General features: G+C 36.2%; 1 long non-coding RNA gene across 1 annotated transcript in view; it reads right to left on the bottom strand.

Annotated features, from left to right (window-relative positions):
* Positions 1-266: 266 nt before the first annotated feature.
* Positions 267-19,458, bottom strand: part of LOC111091111 — a 30,141-nt gene continuing 10,949 nt past the window's right edge. The window contains exons 2-4 of the long non-coding RNA XR_005373946.1: positions 17,269-17,378; positions 2,559-2,636; positions 267-287 (exon numbers count right to left, since the gene is read on the bottom strand). This is a non-coding gene — a long non-coding RNA (uncharacterized LOC111091111). The remainder of the gene's footprint in view (positions 288-2,558; positions 2,637-17,268; positions 17,379-19,458) is intronic.

The raw sequence follows: 19,458 nt of genomic DNA, 5'->3' as shown, positions 1-19,458 counted from the left end.
TGTTCTACTATTGTGAAAAATGCTGTTGGCATTTTGATAGGGATTGCATTGAATCCGTAGATTGCTTTGGAGAGTGTGAATATCTTAAAATATTAATTCTTCCAATCCATGAGCATGGAATATCTTTCCATTTGTTTGCATCATCTTCAATTTCTTCCATCAGGGTTTTATAACCTTTCAGAGTAAAGGTCTTTGATCCCTTTGGTTAAGTTTACTCTTAGGTATTTTATTCTTTCTGATGCAATTGTAAATGGTATTGTTTTTTAGGAAATACGATTACGTAAGTACTGAAAAATAATGCATAAGAAGAAAAACCTTATATATTAAGACATTAATCACAGTTTTATTTTAAAATAGAAAAAATGAAAATGACATATATGCACATTAATAGAGGAATTATTCAAAATTATAAAATATTCCCTCAAATTTTCACAAATTTTCATCATAAAATCTATAGGGGACAATGAAAATTATTGTTATCTAATGGAATTATAATATAAAACTGCATATATACCATCATCAAAATATGTTTCTGTGCCATTTTGTGGTGATACTACTGCAGCTCCAAGACCATGAAGAGAAAAAAAGTAGAGGCCAAGACTTCTAATGTTCAATGATACAGACACACACACTCCCCTCAGCCACCTCTTTAGGGCTTGGTATGAGAATGGACACACATATCCACCACATAAAAAAAACCGCTTCCCAAAAAACTATCACCTTCCTCAACCTTGAGGAAATTCCCCCAAATAACCCATATCTGTTCAGGATTAGAACCCTTCTACCTATCTCAACACCAGCCAAGGTTCCACCTCCTCCCTTTTTTGAAGCATAATTCTAAGCTTCATCCTTTTCACTGGACCTAAAACCCTGAAACAAAAAAGATTTTGACATCTTCTCTGCCAGTAAATAAGGGATAATGTCAAGAAGGAAAAGGAGAAGTTAGAAAGAATCTCCAGGTTGGTTGAGGGAAATATAATTATTTGTTCAATTATCCAACAAAAATGTACTTCATGCACAGTACACAGCAGTAAGCAAAATAAACACAGTTCCCATTCTCATTTGGGATAATTAACAATGAGTTCTACTGGGACACACTGAATTCAAGTTATTGCCAGGATAACCTAGTGGATAAACTTGTAGACAGATAGAAACATGGTTTCCAAAAAGTGCAAGTGAGACTTAACAGGGTTAGTTTTAGATGTTAAGCAGAAAAAATTGAATAAAGAGGATGTAAAGGGGTTGAGAAATTGAGTGTTTCACTGAGAATACAACTCAGGTTTGGCAAGATTGTCAATTCCACAAATCTGGGAGACCTCAGAGATGAAAATCTACTTGTAATGAATGATGAGGTCTAGAGGATAGTCACTCAGATAAGGATTAAGGTGGAGTAAAGACAAGAGTTAGAGACATCAAGGACAGCCAGACCCACTAAGTTGAAGAAGTAGAATAGGATCATTTTCATTGATCAAGGATTTTTCAACAGATGAGCAATTTAAATCAATACAACAGAACTTGAGATAAATTTCAACATCTCCATAAATAAAGGATTCTGAAAGAAAAAAAAAAAAAAAGCTTGAAAGAGGGTGACATGCCTGAAGAGATCTGAGAATGGAAAATTTCCATGAATACAAATAATAAAATGGCCTGGAGACAAGCTGAAAGACAAGAATAAATTTATAACTGTATATGTTTTTATACATACATATATATTTTTTAAGTATGTGACTCACAAAAAAATATATACTTTGGGAAAAATAGTAAGGAAAATGTTTTAACAATTTATACAGCTTCAGGGCAGCCTGGGTGGCTCAGCGGTTTAGTGCCATCTTCAGCCCAGGGCCTAATCCTGGAGACCCAGGATCGAGTCCCACGTCGGGCTCCCTGCATGGAGCCTGCTTCTCCCTCTGCCTGTGTGTGTGTGTGTGTGTGTGTGTGTGTGTGTGTGTGTGTGTCTCTCATTAATAAAAACAAAATTATACAGCTTCAAAGATCACTGGAAAACTTAAGAGAGAAAAAAAATGGAGGCGAGGAAGACACAAAAGAATAACCATTTCCAATTTGGCTTAAATTATGTCAAAAATTTTTACTAGACTAATAAATAACATCAAGATATAAATACCTTGTAGCCACTAATGACCTAATAGCCCCTTCTCTCATTCATACTATAACCATAAACAATAAACTACACATTTGGAAACCATGAAATAATCAAAATAAAAGTAGCCTTTTGGGAGGTAACATTGGATAATACTGCTTCATCTAGAAAAAAATGCAGCAATGAACATGAATAAGCCAGTCAAAAGAATAAATAACTCCAAATTCTCTATATTGATGGAGAAAATGTTTGGTTAATGTCACCACAGTACTTAGAGTAGCATAATTAGGCAGGGGATGCTTTTCAGTAAATCTAATGTTTTTCAAAGTATTTTAACATTTCTTCCCTGGCATTAGTTTTTAAAATTAGGAAATTCCAAAGTCAGTCAGAGAGAATTTAATCATTATGTAATTTATTAACTTGGGGGGCAGGTAGTTTAGTGTTTCATTTCAAATCTTACCTTTTTTTTTTTAAGAGCTGCAACAGATTGAATCTGGTGAAGTTTTCCATTTTTATGAGGACAAAATGCTATTAAGACCTATAAACAAATGTATTTTTATTAAAAATGACTAATGCTTAGTGAAAAGTTCAAAGGCTGGAAAAGAAGCACTAAAAAACGTTTTTAAAAGCAACAATTCAGCTCACTCAGTTACTGGAAAAGTCATTTTCATACTTAAGCTTCAGGGCTATGCAGCAGCTGGAAAAGCAGCTTATTTTATTATATAGTTAATAAACGTCATGCACTTTTCTTGAAAGAGTCAAAATATTACCTTTAAATAATGCAAACAACTCTATAAGAGCAAACAAGGTATACAACAGATTCAAGACACAATGCATACCATAATAAAAGATACCTCTCAATTAGATGCAGTGTATTCTCACTCATTGGCTCCTGTATCCAAAAATATGAATCAAAGGATATTTTAAAAAGTTGTTAAAATTGAATAAATTTAAACAAAAATCTATATTAAATTAATATTACTGAGTTTAAGCTAAATTTTTCAGTTTAACAATGTTTTAAACTTAGGTAGGAGAATGTCCTTGTTCCTTAAAGATTCATGCCAAAGTATCTGGGGGTAAAATATCTGCAACTTACTTTCACATGTATTTATTAAGTGTGTGCGTATGTATAAAGAGATAAAGCACATGTTCCAAAAAATTAAAAATCGGTAACTCTAAATGTGGTGCTATGGGCATTCACCGCACTATTATGCCAAATTTTCTGTAGGTTTTTAATTTTTATAAATAAAAAGCTAAGGTGGAGGACAAGCTATCTTGATCCAACATTATTAGAAAATAGCATCTCTTCAGAGAGACAAAGCAGAACTAAGCAGGTAAACATCACTACAAAAGCAAATTTATTTAGCATCTAAATACAGTACACTGTATAGGTAGTCTAACAAAAAACTAACGTCGTGTCTGGCTTTTAAGAACACATAATCAAAAAAAAACATAATCTAAGGCAAATACTATTGATAAACATAAAAAAACATTTAAATAGAAATAACACCTAAATTTTTTTTAAGATTTTATTTATTTATTCATGAGAGACACAGAGAGAGAGAGGCAGAGACATAGGCAGAGGGAGAAGCAGGCTCCACATAGGGAGCCCGATGCAGGACTCGATCCCGGGTCTCCAAGACCAGACCCCAGGCCAAAGGCAGTGCCAAACCACTGAGCCACCCAGGCTGTCCTATAAATTTAAACGATAAATTAAGCTTTTGTTCTAACCATCACTTTTTTAATCACACAAACCTTAAAACTCTGTACATTGTACCATCTCATTTGACCTCATAGGATACAAAACTCTGACTAGTGTCATGCTTTCTTTCAAGACAGCATGTCTTCAATGACCATGAAGGAGGGATTTGATTTTATAAGACAAAGTAGTTCATTTCCATTTAGACACTATAACAGAATATTTTGCATTTAATCACAAATTTGCCCTCTTCCTAACCCCTGCCTTCCTTCATAAGTCAGCTCTAATGCTCTTTCTTAGAAGCATTTTCTGGGGGTGCCTGGGTGGCTCAGTCAGTTAAGCTGCCAACTCTTGTCAGGTCATGATCTCGGTCCTGGGGATCAAGCTTGTGTGTCAGGGTCCATGGTCAGTGTGGAATCTTCTTGAAGATTCCCTCTCTCTCTCTCTGCCCTTTCCCCCTGCACTTGCTCGCTCACATGTGCATATTCTCTCTCTAAAATAAATAAATCTTTTAAAAAAAAAAAAAAAAAAAGCATTTTCAGATTGCCCAAGGTGAGTTGGATGTCCTTCCATGTTCTCTTATTTATCGCATAGTATTATCATTGATTTTTCTTGTCCACACTAATCCAGTATTTACTAGGTACTTGAAATACATGAATGAGTAAGATGCTTTTAATGCCATCAGCAAGCTCTTAGCCTGGTAGTGGAGACACCAACCATGCAAAGAAATAATTATCATGAATTATCATGCCATCTACCAAGCTGTCAAAAACCTCAGATTCATCTCTTAATTCCTCTCTTTTCCCAACTCACATACAGCCCACTGGCAGAATGACTCTATCACCCGACACAACATAAATGCATCCACTTCTATTTACATCATAACCCTGGTCCAGACACTACCTTCTCTCACCCAGATTGCTACTATGAGACACACCTTCCCCTCATGACTTCGTACAATCTGTTTTTCACACAAGATCCAAAGTAATCTTTTAAAACATAAAACATATCACGTCAGTCCCCTGCTTAAATCCTTCTGATTGTTTCCATTTGGAATAAAATCCAAATTTCTTACCATGGATGCCTAACAGGTTCTATATAACCTGTACCTGTCTGTGTGTCTGTCCTGATCTCCATCTAGTCTCCCTTTCACACAGAACACTTCAGTTCTGATCCTTCTGATCCTCAAATATACCAAATTGTTCCCTCTTACACATTTGCACTCCTGATTTCCCCTACATAAAATGCTATAGATTTGTGTGGCTGGCTCATTACTGCCATGCAGGTCTCATTTAAAATGTTATAACAAGCAAAGCCTAAAGCAAGCAGAAAGAAGGAAATAATAAAAATCAGAGTAGAAATGCACAATACAGAAACTAAAAATACAATAGATCAAAAGAACCAGAAGATGGTTCTTTGAAAAAATTAATAAAGTTGATAAATCTCTAGCCAGTCTTATCAAAAAGACAAAGGACTCAAACAAATAAAACCACAAATGAGAGAGGGAAAAAAAAAATGAGAGAGGGGAAATAATAACACCATAGAAATTCAAACACTTACTTGAAAAGAAAGAATAAAAAGAGCATTATGAAAATATGCCAACAAATTGAACAACCTAGAAAAAATAGATAAATTCCTATAAACATAAATGACCAAAACTGAAACAGGAAGAAATAGAAAACTTGAAGAGACCAATAATCAGCAAAGAAATTAAATCAGTAATCAAAAAACTCCCAACAAACAAAAGTTCTACCAAATTTTTTTTTTTTTTTTAGATTTTGTTAAGTAATCTCTACACTCAACATGAAGCTCAAACTCACAACCCTGAGATCAAGAACTGCATGCTCTACTGACTCAGCTAGCTAGGCGCCCCACATCCCACAAATATTTAAAGAAAAATTAATACCTATTCTCCTGAAACTATTCCAAAAAATAAAAAGAAGGAAAACTCCCAAAGTCATTCTAGAAGGCCAGCATTACCCTGATACCAAAACCAGATAAAGATTCCACATACATACATACATATATAAATAAACAAATAAAAAGATTCCACTAAAATAGAGAACTATAGGCCCATATCTCTGGTGAACATAGATGCAAAAATTATTCATTAAATACTAGCACACTGTATTTAATAATACATTTTAAAAATCATTCACCATGATAAGTGGGATTTATTCCTGGGTTGCAAGTATGGTTCAATATTCAAAAATCAATGTGATACATCACATTAATAAAACAAAGGGTAAGAACCATATGATCTCTTCAATAGATGCAGAGAGCATCTGACACAGTACAAAATCCATTCAAGGGAAAACTCTCAAAAAGTGGGTTTAGAGGAAACACACCTCAACATAATACAAATATATGAAAAACCCACAACTAATATCACCCTTAATGGGAAAGAACTGAGAGCTTTCCCTTCATCATAAGGAACAAGACAGGAATATCCACTCTTGACACTAACACAGTACCGGAAGTCATAGCCTCAGCAATCACACAACAAAAAGAAATAAAAGGCATCCAAATTGACAAAGAAGAAGTCAAACTTTCACTATTTGCAGATGACATGATACCCTGTATAGAAAACCGAGAGACTCCACCAAAAAACTGCCAGAAATGACAAATTCAGTAAAAATACAGGATACAAAATCAGTATGTAAAAATCTGTTGCATTTCTCTACATCAATAATGAAGCACCAGGGAGCACCTGAGTGGCTCCCCATGACTGAGCATCTGCCTTTGGCTCAGGTCATGATCCCAGGGTCCTAGGATCGAGTCCCACATCAGGCTCTGCTTCTTCCTCTGCCTGTGTGTGTCTCTGCCTCTCTCTGTGTGTCTCATGAATAAATCAACAATCTTAAAAAAATAATGAAGCAGAGAAAAGAGAAATCAAGGAATTAATCCATTTACAATTACACAAAAACAATAAGATACCTAGGAAAAAATCTAACCAAAGACATGAAAGATCTGTACTCTGCAAACTACAAAACACTGATTAAAGAAATAGAAGAGAACACAAATACATTCCATGCTCATAGACAGGAAGAACAAATATTGTTAAAATGTCTATACTACCCCATGCAATCTAAACACTTAATACAATCCCTATCAAAATACCAACAGCATTTTTCACAGAGCAAGAACAAACAATCCTAATTTTTTTTTAATTTTTATTTATTTATGATAGTCACACACAGAGAGAGAGAGAGGCAGAAACACAGGCAGAGGGAGAAGCAGGCTCCATGCACCGGGAGCCCGACGTGGTATTTGATCCCGGGTCTCCAGGATCACGCCCTGGGCCAAAGGCAGGCACTAAACCGCTGCGCCACCCAGGGATCCCACAATCTTAAAATTTATATGGAACCACAAAAGACTCAGAATAGCCAAAGCAACCTTGAAAAAGAAAGGTATTTAAAATAAAAAATAAGGAAAGCAAACCTGGGGCAGCCCAGGTGGCTCATGATATGAAATACTGGTCCAGAAATGATATGAAATACTGGTCCAGAAAAAAATCAAACTGCAAGATACTACTCAAAAATCAGGATTTCCATTTTACTTAAATAATCAAAGAAATGTTTACCAAGAGGCTTCTTGGTGTCTTCGTGAATAAAGTTCTGTCAATCCTTTTGAATCAGCTCAAAAGACATGGCTAAAGCCCAGTTAGACTTGGGTTGGTACCCATGCTACCCTAGCTTCCATATGTTACATACTCAGGCATGATAGATGATAGGTAGATAGATAAGAGTCCCATTTACTCCTTACAACAACCCCCTATTCAGAAGGCATTATCCTATTTCACAGATGAGGAAGCTATTTCAGAGAAGAAGCAAAATCTTATCAGACATCTAAATTTGAAAATATTCAATGGGCATGTTCTGTCTGGCTTTAAATCACATACTCTTTGTATTTGAGATGCTCTGAAGTTTTTTGGTCATGACTTTAACCCCACTGCCACTCTAGCATGTCCAGCACACAATTCCAAAATTTACGCACCAACAAGGACTGTCACTTTGAATCATTTCTAAGACTTTTCAGTATACTAAAAATATAGAATTTATGGTTCCATTATACTAAGACTATAAATTCCCAACACCAGGGATGCCTGGGTGGCTCAGCGATTGACAGTCTGCCTTCAGCTCAGGGCATGATCCTGGGATCCAGGGATTGAGTCTCACACATCAGGCTCCCTGGAGAGAGCCTGCTTCCACCTCTGCCTATGTTTCTTGTTTCTGCCCCTCTCTCTCTGTGTCTCTCTCATGAATAAATAAATAAAATCATGAATGAATGAATGAATGAATAAATAAATATTTCCAAACCAAACTGATGTAGGCATGAGTCAGGGGTAGGCAGGAAAAGATAAGAGAGAGGCCCAGAGTCAGACTCCTACCCAACCCAAGAAAGCAGAGATAAGACCATAATAATAGAAAAAAATAAACCTGGCTCCCTAGCTCCAAAATGTTAGGGAGTATTCCATTTTAATGGCAACTAAGTAATCACAAAAATCCCAGATATAGAGAAATGTTATGGAGGAGATATTAACCTGAAAGAAGGGAACACCTTGTTTGGGCACATGGTATTTGCAAAAAACATCTAGCTTGTTATTTTAAGTCCAGCATGTTTGTTCTAAATATCCACCCTGATTGATAAGAAATTTCATTGGTGTTGAAACTGATATTTCAGTATCATTGAAATTGATACTCAATTTCTTATTCATAAGAAATTTACCAAGTTCCCTGGTCAGTTTCCTATAAAGGACAGACCATAAAAGACCTCAGTGGCTAACCTGTGGGGACCCCTCTCAGTTTTGAGAGCTTTCTCTGTATCTCTGCTTAATAAACTTCTATTGCTTTGCTCACTCTCTGTTGTCCGCGAGATTCATTCTTCGACTCCGGGAGACAAGAACCAAGCTCTCCTGTATCGAAACCACCAACACAAATTCAGAAAGTCAAATTCTGAACCATCAAGTAAACCCTTTCAAAAAGGACCTTATTTCCTTTGTATGTTGTTTCCCTGGAAAATCTCAACATCTCATCCAACAAGACAACTAATCTGTGAAAGATTTGATATTTAGCTCTTTTAATAGTGTTCTGGTTCTTGAAGAAGAGTAAATACCCTTATTACTGTTCAAACTTTCAGAGTCCTCACATAACCACATTACCTTTGTAGAAAGTTAGTGAAGACTTTCAGTGCTACAACAACACTAGATTTCTACACAATGATCACCCCATACTACCATTAATCTGAAGGCCATATCCTGTAGCAGTAGGTGGGTAGATTAAGTATTTAGTTTTTATCTAATAAAGAAGCAGATTAATTGTGGATTATGCTTAAAATCTTTAAAATTAATGTTATACCAGCAAACTAGGATATCTACTTTCTTAGTAGAAGTGGAATACCCTTGAGAAACAACTAGCAGGTGAAATTTACAGACTAAAGTAACAGCTCTGAACCCTACCACCCAACAATTGGATTACTAGAGATTTACCCCAAAGATACAGATGCAGTGAAAAACCGAGACACCTGCACCCCAATGTTTATAGCAGCAATGTCCACAATAGCCAAACTGTGGAAGGAGCCTTCGTGTCCATCGAAAGATGAATGGATAAAGAAGATGTGGTCTATGTATACAATGGAATATTACTCCAGCCATCGGTAACGACAAATACCCACCATTTGCTTCCATGTGGGTGGAACTGGAGGGTATTATGCTGAGTGAGGTAAGTCAATCAGAGAAGGACAAACATTACATGGTTTCATTCATTTGGAAGGAGAGAAAGTGAGTGGGAAGTATCAGAGAGGGTGACAGAACATGAAAGACTCCTAACTTTGGGAAACAAGGAGAAGTGGAAGGGGAGGTGGGCGGGGGGATGGGGTGCCTGGGTGACGGGCACTGAGGGTGGCACTTGACAGGATGAGCACTGGGTGTTATGCTATATGTTGGCAAATCGAACTCCAATAAAAAAATACAAATAAATAAATAAATAAAGTAACAGCTCTGAGAATCTAATCTGAAAAGGCTACATATTATATGATTACAACTATGGGATACTCTGAAAAAGGCAAAACTATGGAAACTAAAAAGATCAGTGGGAGCCAAGGGTTCTGGAGAAGAGAGAAAAGGATAAACAGAGCAGGGAATTTTTAGGGCAGTGAAACTACTCTGTTCTGTATCATGATAGTGGATCCACGTCATTAACATTTGTTAAAACCTATACAACTTACTACACAAAGAATGAACCCTAATATAAACTTAAGCTAAAAATAATGTATCAATATTGGTACATCAATTGTTACAAATATACCACACTAATGCAAGCTGCTAATAATACAGGAAATTGGTCTGGGATGGGGATGGTGAGGTTGTACACAGGAACTCTCTGTACTTTCTTGCTCACCTAATACTGTTCTAAATAAATAAAGTGTAGAATTAAAAAAAATAAAAATAAGTAACAGTTGGATAAGCTTTGCCACATGGATTCTCACAGGAGCCCATGGTACCTTGTCCATAGTGTATTCATCATGCCAGTACTATATGGATGATATACTTCAGTCAAAGAGGCCACAGACCAATGGTGGAGACTCAGAGAACTGGGTCTTGCAGCATGATCTTGAACTACACAGGTATAGATTATGTTAAAATTAGACAAAAAAACTTCTTAGAAATTTCCATATCCCCTTTGGGTGAGTATTTACTGCTTTTACCTGAAGAGTTCCAATTCAAAACACTACTGACTTCTAGCCTTATACTGTAAGAAAACTGTTATAAAAGCAAGTGGCTTTTATAGTTAGTTAAGCATCTACCTTCAACACAGGTCATGATCTTGGAGTCCTAGGATCAGTCTGGCTCCCGGCTCAGCAACTAGTCTGTTTTCCCTCTCCCTTCTCCCTCTGCCCCTCCCCCCCGCATGTGCTCACAGGCTCACTCTCAAATAAATAAATAAATACATACATACATACATACATACATACATAAATCTTTTTAAAAAATAAAAATAAAAGCAAGTATCTGGACCAGATATCCAACCAACACCAACATGGGCCTGACTAGTAGACCCTCCCTTAAAGACACAGCTCACAGCCTTAAACAATTCCACAGAACACAACTGTGGCTTAAGACTGAATGAAAATACTGGAGCACCTGGGTGGCTCAGTGATTGAGTATCTGCTCTTGGCTCAGGCTGTGATCCCAGAGTCCTGGAATCAAGTCTCGTGTCTGGCTCCCTGCTGCCTATTTCTCTGCCTCTCTTTGTGTCTCCCATGAATAAATAAATAAAGTCTTAAAAAAAAAAAAAAAGACTGAAAATACCCTCTTTCAGGTATCTTAGAAGCTCTGTCACTAGACAGAGACTACACAAGATTCACCACAGGATACCAGGAACATGGGTTTAAAGGGGGATATGGAAATAAAAAGGGTTTGATAGTACATTAACAGGTTTTCACTGAGGTGGGGGAAAAAAAAATACCTCAGGTGAGACTTGGTTATTATAATTAGGTCTGCCAACACTGCAATTTTTAAACTTAGCAAAAAAACAAAAGAAGTCTCTACAGCCGCATTCTGAGAGGGAGAAATTATGCATAGATATTTCCTTCCTCCAGACATAGTTAATCCACATTGCCAAAATTAAGCTCTTGGTAAGGGGTTTCTTTCAATCAAGTTTAACTCATTGGTCATAGACAATGGAAGTCTGGCTCCACTGGCACCCAGATCAAAGTGAAACAAGACTTTCTTCTTTTCACTTTCATTTTTCAGTTACTATGCCTGCTATCTTCACTTTGCACCCCCATTAATGGGCTCCTGTGGCCTCTGGATTCTGGCTACTTCAGTCATTTAGAAGTAACAGCATGAGACTGGAGGAAGGAACGAGGGTGACACTGGACTATATACTCCCCAGTTTCTCTCCCTCTCCCACAGCTCTCTTCTCTTCAGGATTCCAATAATCTCTCATTTCCCCCTTCAGCTCTAGGGGTGGTAACAGCTTCCTGATTACCAGCCTCAGGGGCATATACTATTTCCTGTGTCTTCTCACTGCCCACAATCTTATTAAATTCCCCTCAAATCATCCGAAGTAGAAGTGTGCCACCTATTTCCTACAGGGCCTCTGGCTAATAAACATACCACTGAGTTTCTGGCATAGACCTTCAGGAAACACTAAGTACAAAGTTTTAGGGAAAATAACTTGGCCTAGGTGATAGTTTTCAGGACTTAAGATCCACTTGAGAGAGGAATCAGTGGTGTGATAATGTTAGATGTTCTGTTGGCCCTTTAGAATCTTTTTTAAAAATCAGGTCTCTCAGAGATTTGATTCAGAATCAATAAAACCTTTGAGACCTTGAAGAAATTTCATTGAAAAATAGTATAGGCTATGACTATGGAAAGAAAAACAACTCTACTCAAGACATCAAGAACCTTCTAGCTGAGACTGAGCATAAGAATTTGAGGTCAATACAAAACTTCAATTTCTTTGAATTTTAATTCAAAGCTCCAAAAGAACTTGATATTTAACCTTAATTCCCCTGGACTCTTAACTTAAAAAAAGCTGAATCTTTGAATATCTGGTTTTTTTCCCCAAGAAATTTATAATGGGAAAATGTTTATCTTCAAATTTAGGGCATTCCTTTTATATTTTGTTTCAGGTACAATCTAATGTAGTTTCATTTTATTTCATAATTTGATTTCATTTTATAATTTCTAAGCTACATTGGACAATATGGGCATCATAGTTTTTACTGGAACTAGATTAGGATGTCAAGTTTCTGTCTTGTGTACAAAGGAGTTTTGGAGTCCACTTAAATAATGTGCAGTTTTGACCCATTTCAGAACCTGTGATAAAATCTACGTTGCCACCAATAGCTCAAAGAGGACCCAAAAGAAGCAATGAATTGCCTTGAGAGACCCATCTCAGGAAAGTGTAGCAGGAATGCTCTTGACACAGTGCTGATCACTGTTCCCAAGGAGCAGACATAACGCAGTAAGTTCAGTTCAGGGTGTCTCTAGGGGATTTGGGCGGGGGGGCATTCTTCATTAGAAGGGACTGTTCAGTGCAATGCAGGATATTTAGCATCCCTACACGCCCCCTCCCCACTATACTCCATTACAACACCATCAGTATTCCATAATCACTGTTAAAACAAAACTTCCCCTAGGGGAAGATAATCCTGGTTTAGAACCACTAGGTTAAAAGAATAAGAATTTCAAAAAGTTAACTCCTTTCCTGTTCTTGAGGTTTCCTTCCAATGTGAAGGGAGCCCCATTAAAGTAACATTCTTGGGCTCTTGCCAAAACTTTACTCTCTCCTCCCCAAAAGAGGCACACAGACTTACAGATTGCAAATTTAAGAAAAATGTAATGGCATATTCAACTCTTTCCCCTTCCTCTTCTCTTTGAAACCATCTGACTGCGGCAAGCTAACATTCAGTGCTACCTCCCCAGGCTGATGGTTATCTAGGGCAGCTCTGACACTGTGGGGCAGTACCTGTCTATTCTACGCTCTCTGGGACTGGGTAGGGAAGACTGCCTAGCTCTGGAATCTGTTTCAAGGAAGATCACTGTCCCTACAGCTAAACCACAACTACTAACATCACTTTATGAAAAATAAAGGTGGTGCTTTGATCTCCCATCCTTCCTGTATCATTTCTCAGTTCACTCAAAACATTAAAAATGAGGGACATCATTGACCTAATCATTGCAAACCCAAATATCTACCATAATTCTGCCTGTCTACTAACTTATATTTTCCACTAATCTAGATTTCTTTCCCCATCACACACATCCTTCAAGAAAACTTTTGACCATCTAAATCAAGCCCACATTTTTTTAAAAATCTAGTCTTCCTACCCTCTCACAATCATATGCAAAATCTATGGTAGCTAAGAAAAATGTAGAATTTAGAAACAGGTATTAAAAGCTTAAGAAAGGGGATGGCGCAGCGGTTTGGTGCCTGCCTTTGGCCCACGGCGCGATCCTGGAGACCCCGGATTGAATCCCACGTCAGGCTCCCGGTGCATGGAGCCTGCTTCTCCCTCTGCCTGTGTCTCTGCCTCTCTCTCTCTCTCTCTCTCTCTCTGTGACTATCATAAATAAATTTTAAAAATAATAATAAAAATAAAATAAAAAAAATAAAAGCTTAAGAAAGCACAATAACAGCAAGTCTCATCTAGGAAAAACCTTTTATTCAAAACCATTTTTCCCTAAATATCTACTTTTTTTTTTCTGTCCCTGAAATTCCTGAATGAGGCTGACCTTCTTCTAAACAATCTTCAATCAAATAGTTTTTATCACTAAGATTGATCTGTAAAAACCATACAGATTAAAAACTCAGTTAAAGTTTATTATCTCTCATTCTTTTACTAGCAGTACTTTAATTACCAAAAATATTTTCCACAAAGATATCCCAATTCAAGTCTTTTCAGCTACTCAATTGTTCAACTATTTGGGGTTTTGAAGAAAAATAACAGACAGCATTTTTTCAGCCACTTTCTTCTCTTAATCGCTAAACATGTATACTTTAAGAGAAATTTAATCCAGCTTCTTCTGGTTGTTTCCATTTAAATCATTAAAATGTTATTTTTTAAAAGTCACTTGTTATCCAAAAGACGTTTTAAATTAGTTTCTTTGCTTAAAAATCCAAATTGGCCATAAGACCATGAGCTCTGATGCCAAAAAGATCAAGTTTGGAACAAAAGTGTGAGCCCCAAGTTGGAAATCAGTTTTAAATGCAGGCTATGACATAAAGGGACCATGTGGACTCCTTCCCCAACTCACGGAGACTTCCGTGCAAGCAAACATTACAGCTGAGGTTACCAAAAGGTCTTCAAAATAAATCCTACAATCAGTAATCAGTCAGAGCTTCTGAAAATTCTAATTTATGGCCATAATTGTCTCACGTTTGTGCTAATCTCATGTGACTTCTCCCTTTACGTTATTCAAGAGGGAAATGCTTTCAACTAACATTTAATTCAAAAATAATGAAATGCATTCTTTTTTTTTTATGTTTAACTCTTTTCATCTTCCCTCAAAATTAAGGAAATCCCTTCAATTAGAGGAGAAAGTAACATCATTATTGGAGCTCATTTTACATCTTGCTATCCACTAGAAAACTCTTTATATTCCCCAAAAGTACCATTACCACTGGTGGTAGATCTTTGTACACTTCTGCTGCTGTGTCATAAACACAGGGAAAGCAAATACTTCCAAATATAAAACGAGGTACCAAACTGCCATGTTAACAGTGAGGGAGGTAAAAGAAACTGGAAACAGTTGTCTGCTTTGCTTATTGGTTAGAAGAAAAATTGAAGTGTAACTTCCTTTTTGCACAAGTTTCTCAGTCCTCCCAATAAGAAAAATGGACTTAAGCTTTACTAACTTCTTTATTTATTTATATCTGCCTTTGTCCACTAAAAAGATGTATCACTTGCACTTGCCTATTTCTCCTTCAAAACAAGCAATCTGAAAATATATTTCTATGAACTATATATATTAACAAAACAAAAGCAACAATATTCAAAGTTATTAAGGGTATCTTCTTGTTCATGTCTCAACAAACAGGCAATTAGAAGAGATGGCTCAAAGAAATAATAGATGGAGAAGGAACTACACAAGTTGAGGCTAAAGATACGGTTAATCTAAGGGACATCTTGCCAATTTTCAGAATGCTGGTTTTTGGTGAAATAAGTAAAAGGCATTCAAGAATAAATCCAATTTTCCAGTGTGCTTAGCATTTAACAGATGTAGTTCTGGCTTCACAATTTAAAATATGATGTCATAGGGCAGCCCCGGTGGCGCAACGGTTTAGCACCGCCTGCAGCCCGGGGCGTGATCCTGGAGACCCTGGATAGAGTCCCGCATCGGGCTCTCTGCATGGGGCCTGCTTCTCCCTCTGCCTGTGTCTCTGCCTCTCTTCTCTCTGTCTCTCATGAATAAATAAAATCTTAAAAAAAAAAATATGATGTCATAATGTCTTTGAGTATGCTTAAATGACTTATGCACACCCATCTATCTACTTCCTGAAGTACTAATATTCCAAAAGTCATCAATCTTGTATCATTTTATAGTAACTTTATCAGTCCTTTAAATAAATGTATCAAACTGCCAACCTATAAACCATTATTTATCAAATGATAATTTATGTATCATTTATTCACTAGAAGTTAATTGATAATGACATCCTCATAAATTATGGTCAGTGGTGGCAACAAATATGAAAGATGAGTAAACTTGCTTAATTAAAAATTGCATAGTAGCTTTATTTTGAAATTTTCATAATTCATTATTCTTAAGTTTTTAGGCAGTGCAAAGTTACCCTTATTTATTGCTATAATTTAAATTATCTTTTGTTGCTTCCTTTTAATTCTCTAAGGCTCTATAAAAATAGAGATAAATAACACAAGATATATGAAGACAATTATTGATTAATAATAACAAAAAGTAATAGTTTTCAGGGTTTCTCAAGTATTCATTAAGCTGTTTGCATAGCCCAATGCTAATATTTGTAGAAAGATAACACACTGTTCCATTAAAAAAATAAAGTAAGCTTTTTCTTCTTCTACATGAGCCACTTTTAAAGGTAGGCAGAGTGCATTAATGAGCTTACTTTACTTTGTAAGTCTGCTGCAAGGTGAACAACCTGACAATTCCAAACATGGGTCATTTTATACTCTAAAAAAAAGGAAGTTACATTAAAAAGACCTAAACAACAAATCACTCATGCAATGAATAATAAAATTTTAAAGTTTATATTTTAATACAATGGCCTATAACTTGAAAGGTATCATTTTAATCTGAGAAGTCCTGGAATGTTTTAAACATTGGAATTTTAGAGAAAGTGAATATAATTGTGCACTCATAACACATCCTCACAAACTGAGTAAAAGGAAACAAAACCACTGGTAAAGAGTCAGACACACATTGTAAGAAGTATCACATCTCAGCTCTTCAATTTACTATAAAGCATGACTAATATTACTTACTTGCCTCACTTAATGTTTTCCTGACAGTTCCTTTTAGATTTCATCCCTTTGCCTCATGAAAGGACCCAGAAAATGATTATTTTCTCACTTGCAATTTTGTTATTTTCTTACCAACACTTGTTTTCTCACAACTAAAATGTACAGAAATTTCACACTGTGTTTGTAGGGTACTCAATAAATCCCACTCAACATTTGGCATAGCTCACCCCAACCTATCTTTAATAAGGCAGTAATCCCTTTCCTCAGAGGTGCTGCATCATTCTGACAATCATGGTACTGGTGTAATTTCCTTTGCCAACATGACAAAACAGAGAACGCTCTACAATGCCTCACGAGCACCAGCCCAGTGAGACCATGAGCTCAGCTCTCCCATGGCAGAACACCATCATGAGCAAATAAAAAGGTCCATGTAATAATAATTTTTAGGTTTTACAGATGCTCTATAAATTTTAGTACTAACCATCTCATTCAGAAGAAAATAAAAATCCAAATGAACAATTACCTTTTCCTATTAGGCTCTTCACTTCACAACAGGCTACTCTAGAAAATCATCTTGATCGATTCTCCCAATCAGGATAAAAGTGACTTCCAGTGACAGGTCCAAGCAAATCTCTATTTCCAAGAAGCCAAGTAAGAGAAATATAAAGAGAATTCACTGTTTTTTTGCTGGATGCAACTACGACAAGAAAGGCTGGTTAAAGCAACACTAAACTTGGCTCAATCATGCAATGGTCTCAGTTTGGGATAGAATTGAATTTATAATGTATGACAGAAGCAAAGTTGTAATGTACAATTATATAATTTACTTGAACAGTTGCTTTCCATATGGGAAGTAACAGATTGCCCAGTTGCATTTTGGCTAGGATTAAACCTACCATTATTCAGGGCAAAACAATTTTGTTGAAATCTGGAAATCCTGCAGAAAGCATCTCTAAGTATCTCTGATGACTCCTGACATTGTTTCTTTTTTCATAGGAATAGTATACAGCTGTATCCTTTTTCTAAATACTCCTGACCCACATTTAGCATAGTATTTTCTGGAAAACATAACTATAACTATACCCAACAGATTTTACAGATGAGATAACCACTCGAGCCATTCATTAAAATTTCCATGATGAAATCAAAACAAAATAAATTCAGAGATGAAAAAAGGATTATAAAAAAAACAAATCTTTCTGTGCATTTTCTTTTCTAAACATTTAATATTATAAGGAAAACATACTTTGAAAGAAATGGGTCTTTTTCTCTCTCATTTTATATCTCAGTTGAATACCAAAGTAGAACTCCTACATACTTAAAAATATTCCCCCTGGTTAGGTATTACTCCAAGAAAAGTATTTTATGGGCTGTGGAACATTCTTATTCATGACCTTAACATTTTAAAACAGGTTGATGGATAAGCAATGCATTTTCTATACTGGTGCATAAATGATCTGGATCCCAGAATATATCTTCAAAGTTTGAAAACTTACATTGTCCAGTAAAAATATGTCATTATCACCCTTTGAAAGGGTCTTGAAATTGCAACTATCTATGGCCAAATATTATCTTCTGAAATATGTCCCCCTGTGCATGGATTTATGACTCCCATGATTGGTCAAAGGGAAATTATCCAAGGCAAAGTTGTCCAAATAGGCAATTATCCAACACACTAAAGCCAAAATAATTCCCTGGAGGTAACTGCACAGGTTCAACTACAGCTGTGTGGGAAGTAAGAACACCAATCAGCTCTCTAAAGAGTTTGGGTGTCTCCAGGAAGAATAAACTGGGAAGACTGTTTTTGTGTCCTAGGCTATTGGTTTATATTTTTTTAAGAAGCTTAGAGGAGGCTTAAAGTATATGCATTCCTATAGTATTTCTACCTCCAAATACCTATGTTACACTGTAGCATTTCTACCTCTAAATAACTACATTGTATTATATAATGTTACAATTAGACTATAACAAACTTTTCTGCAGCTCTGGTGTATTCAAATAGCAAACCAAATGGTTGAAATCTAAGACTAGAAACACAATGCAAGTATCAGACACTTTCATGAGTGCTTGCAAAGAATAATAGTCTTTCCTGTGCAAACTAGCTGCATATATTCAATCTCATTTGATCCTCTGGCTAACCCAGGAGGTTCACAGGGAAGTTCTTATGATCCTTTTACAGATGAAGAATGTAAAGCTCAGAAAGTCTGGGATAAATTCAAAGGCACCCACCTAGTAAGTGAAGAGTAAGGATTCAAAACAGATGTTATTTGAGGACCAGTGCTCTCTCCACAGGACTGTTAGGCAAGCTCTGTATTTGAGAACATAGAGACCCTGTTCTATCATCTCCACTACCACTACTTCTACCCTACTGATGGTAAGCTCTATACTTTGTCTTATTTTTTGATGATGGGACTTTTTAACATTTTAAATCAATACTATTTAATATTACCTATTTTTATCACATCTCTTTTTGTATTCCCCAGAACAAGACACAGAACTAGAGATGTCTGTAAGATAAAGAAACTAGGTAGTAAAAAAATAAACAGAAAAGTCAAGGATGTTAAAATTGAAAAGATTCACTAAGGCAGACTCATTTTTAAATTATACAATGGGAAGTACCCAACTATATTCTACTTTCCAGACGTCTCTGAAATCCAAATGTGATCTAGAAGAAAATTTTTATAGAATAAAGAGAAATCATTTATGCCTATGT

This window comes from Canis lupus, chromosome 19 (genome assembly GCF_011100685.1).
Source record: "Canis lupus familiaris isolate Mischka breed German Shepherd chromosome 19, alternate assembly UU_Cfam_GSD_1.0, whole genome shotgun sequence".
Taxonomy (NCBI): Eukaryota; Metazoa; Chordata; class Mammalia; order Carnivora; family Canidae; genus Canis; species Canis lupus.
Note: the sequence above shows the minus strand (reverse complement) of the source record. Positions and strands in the feature narration are given on the sequence as shown.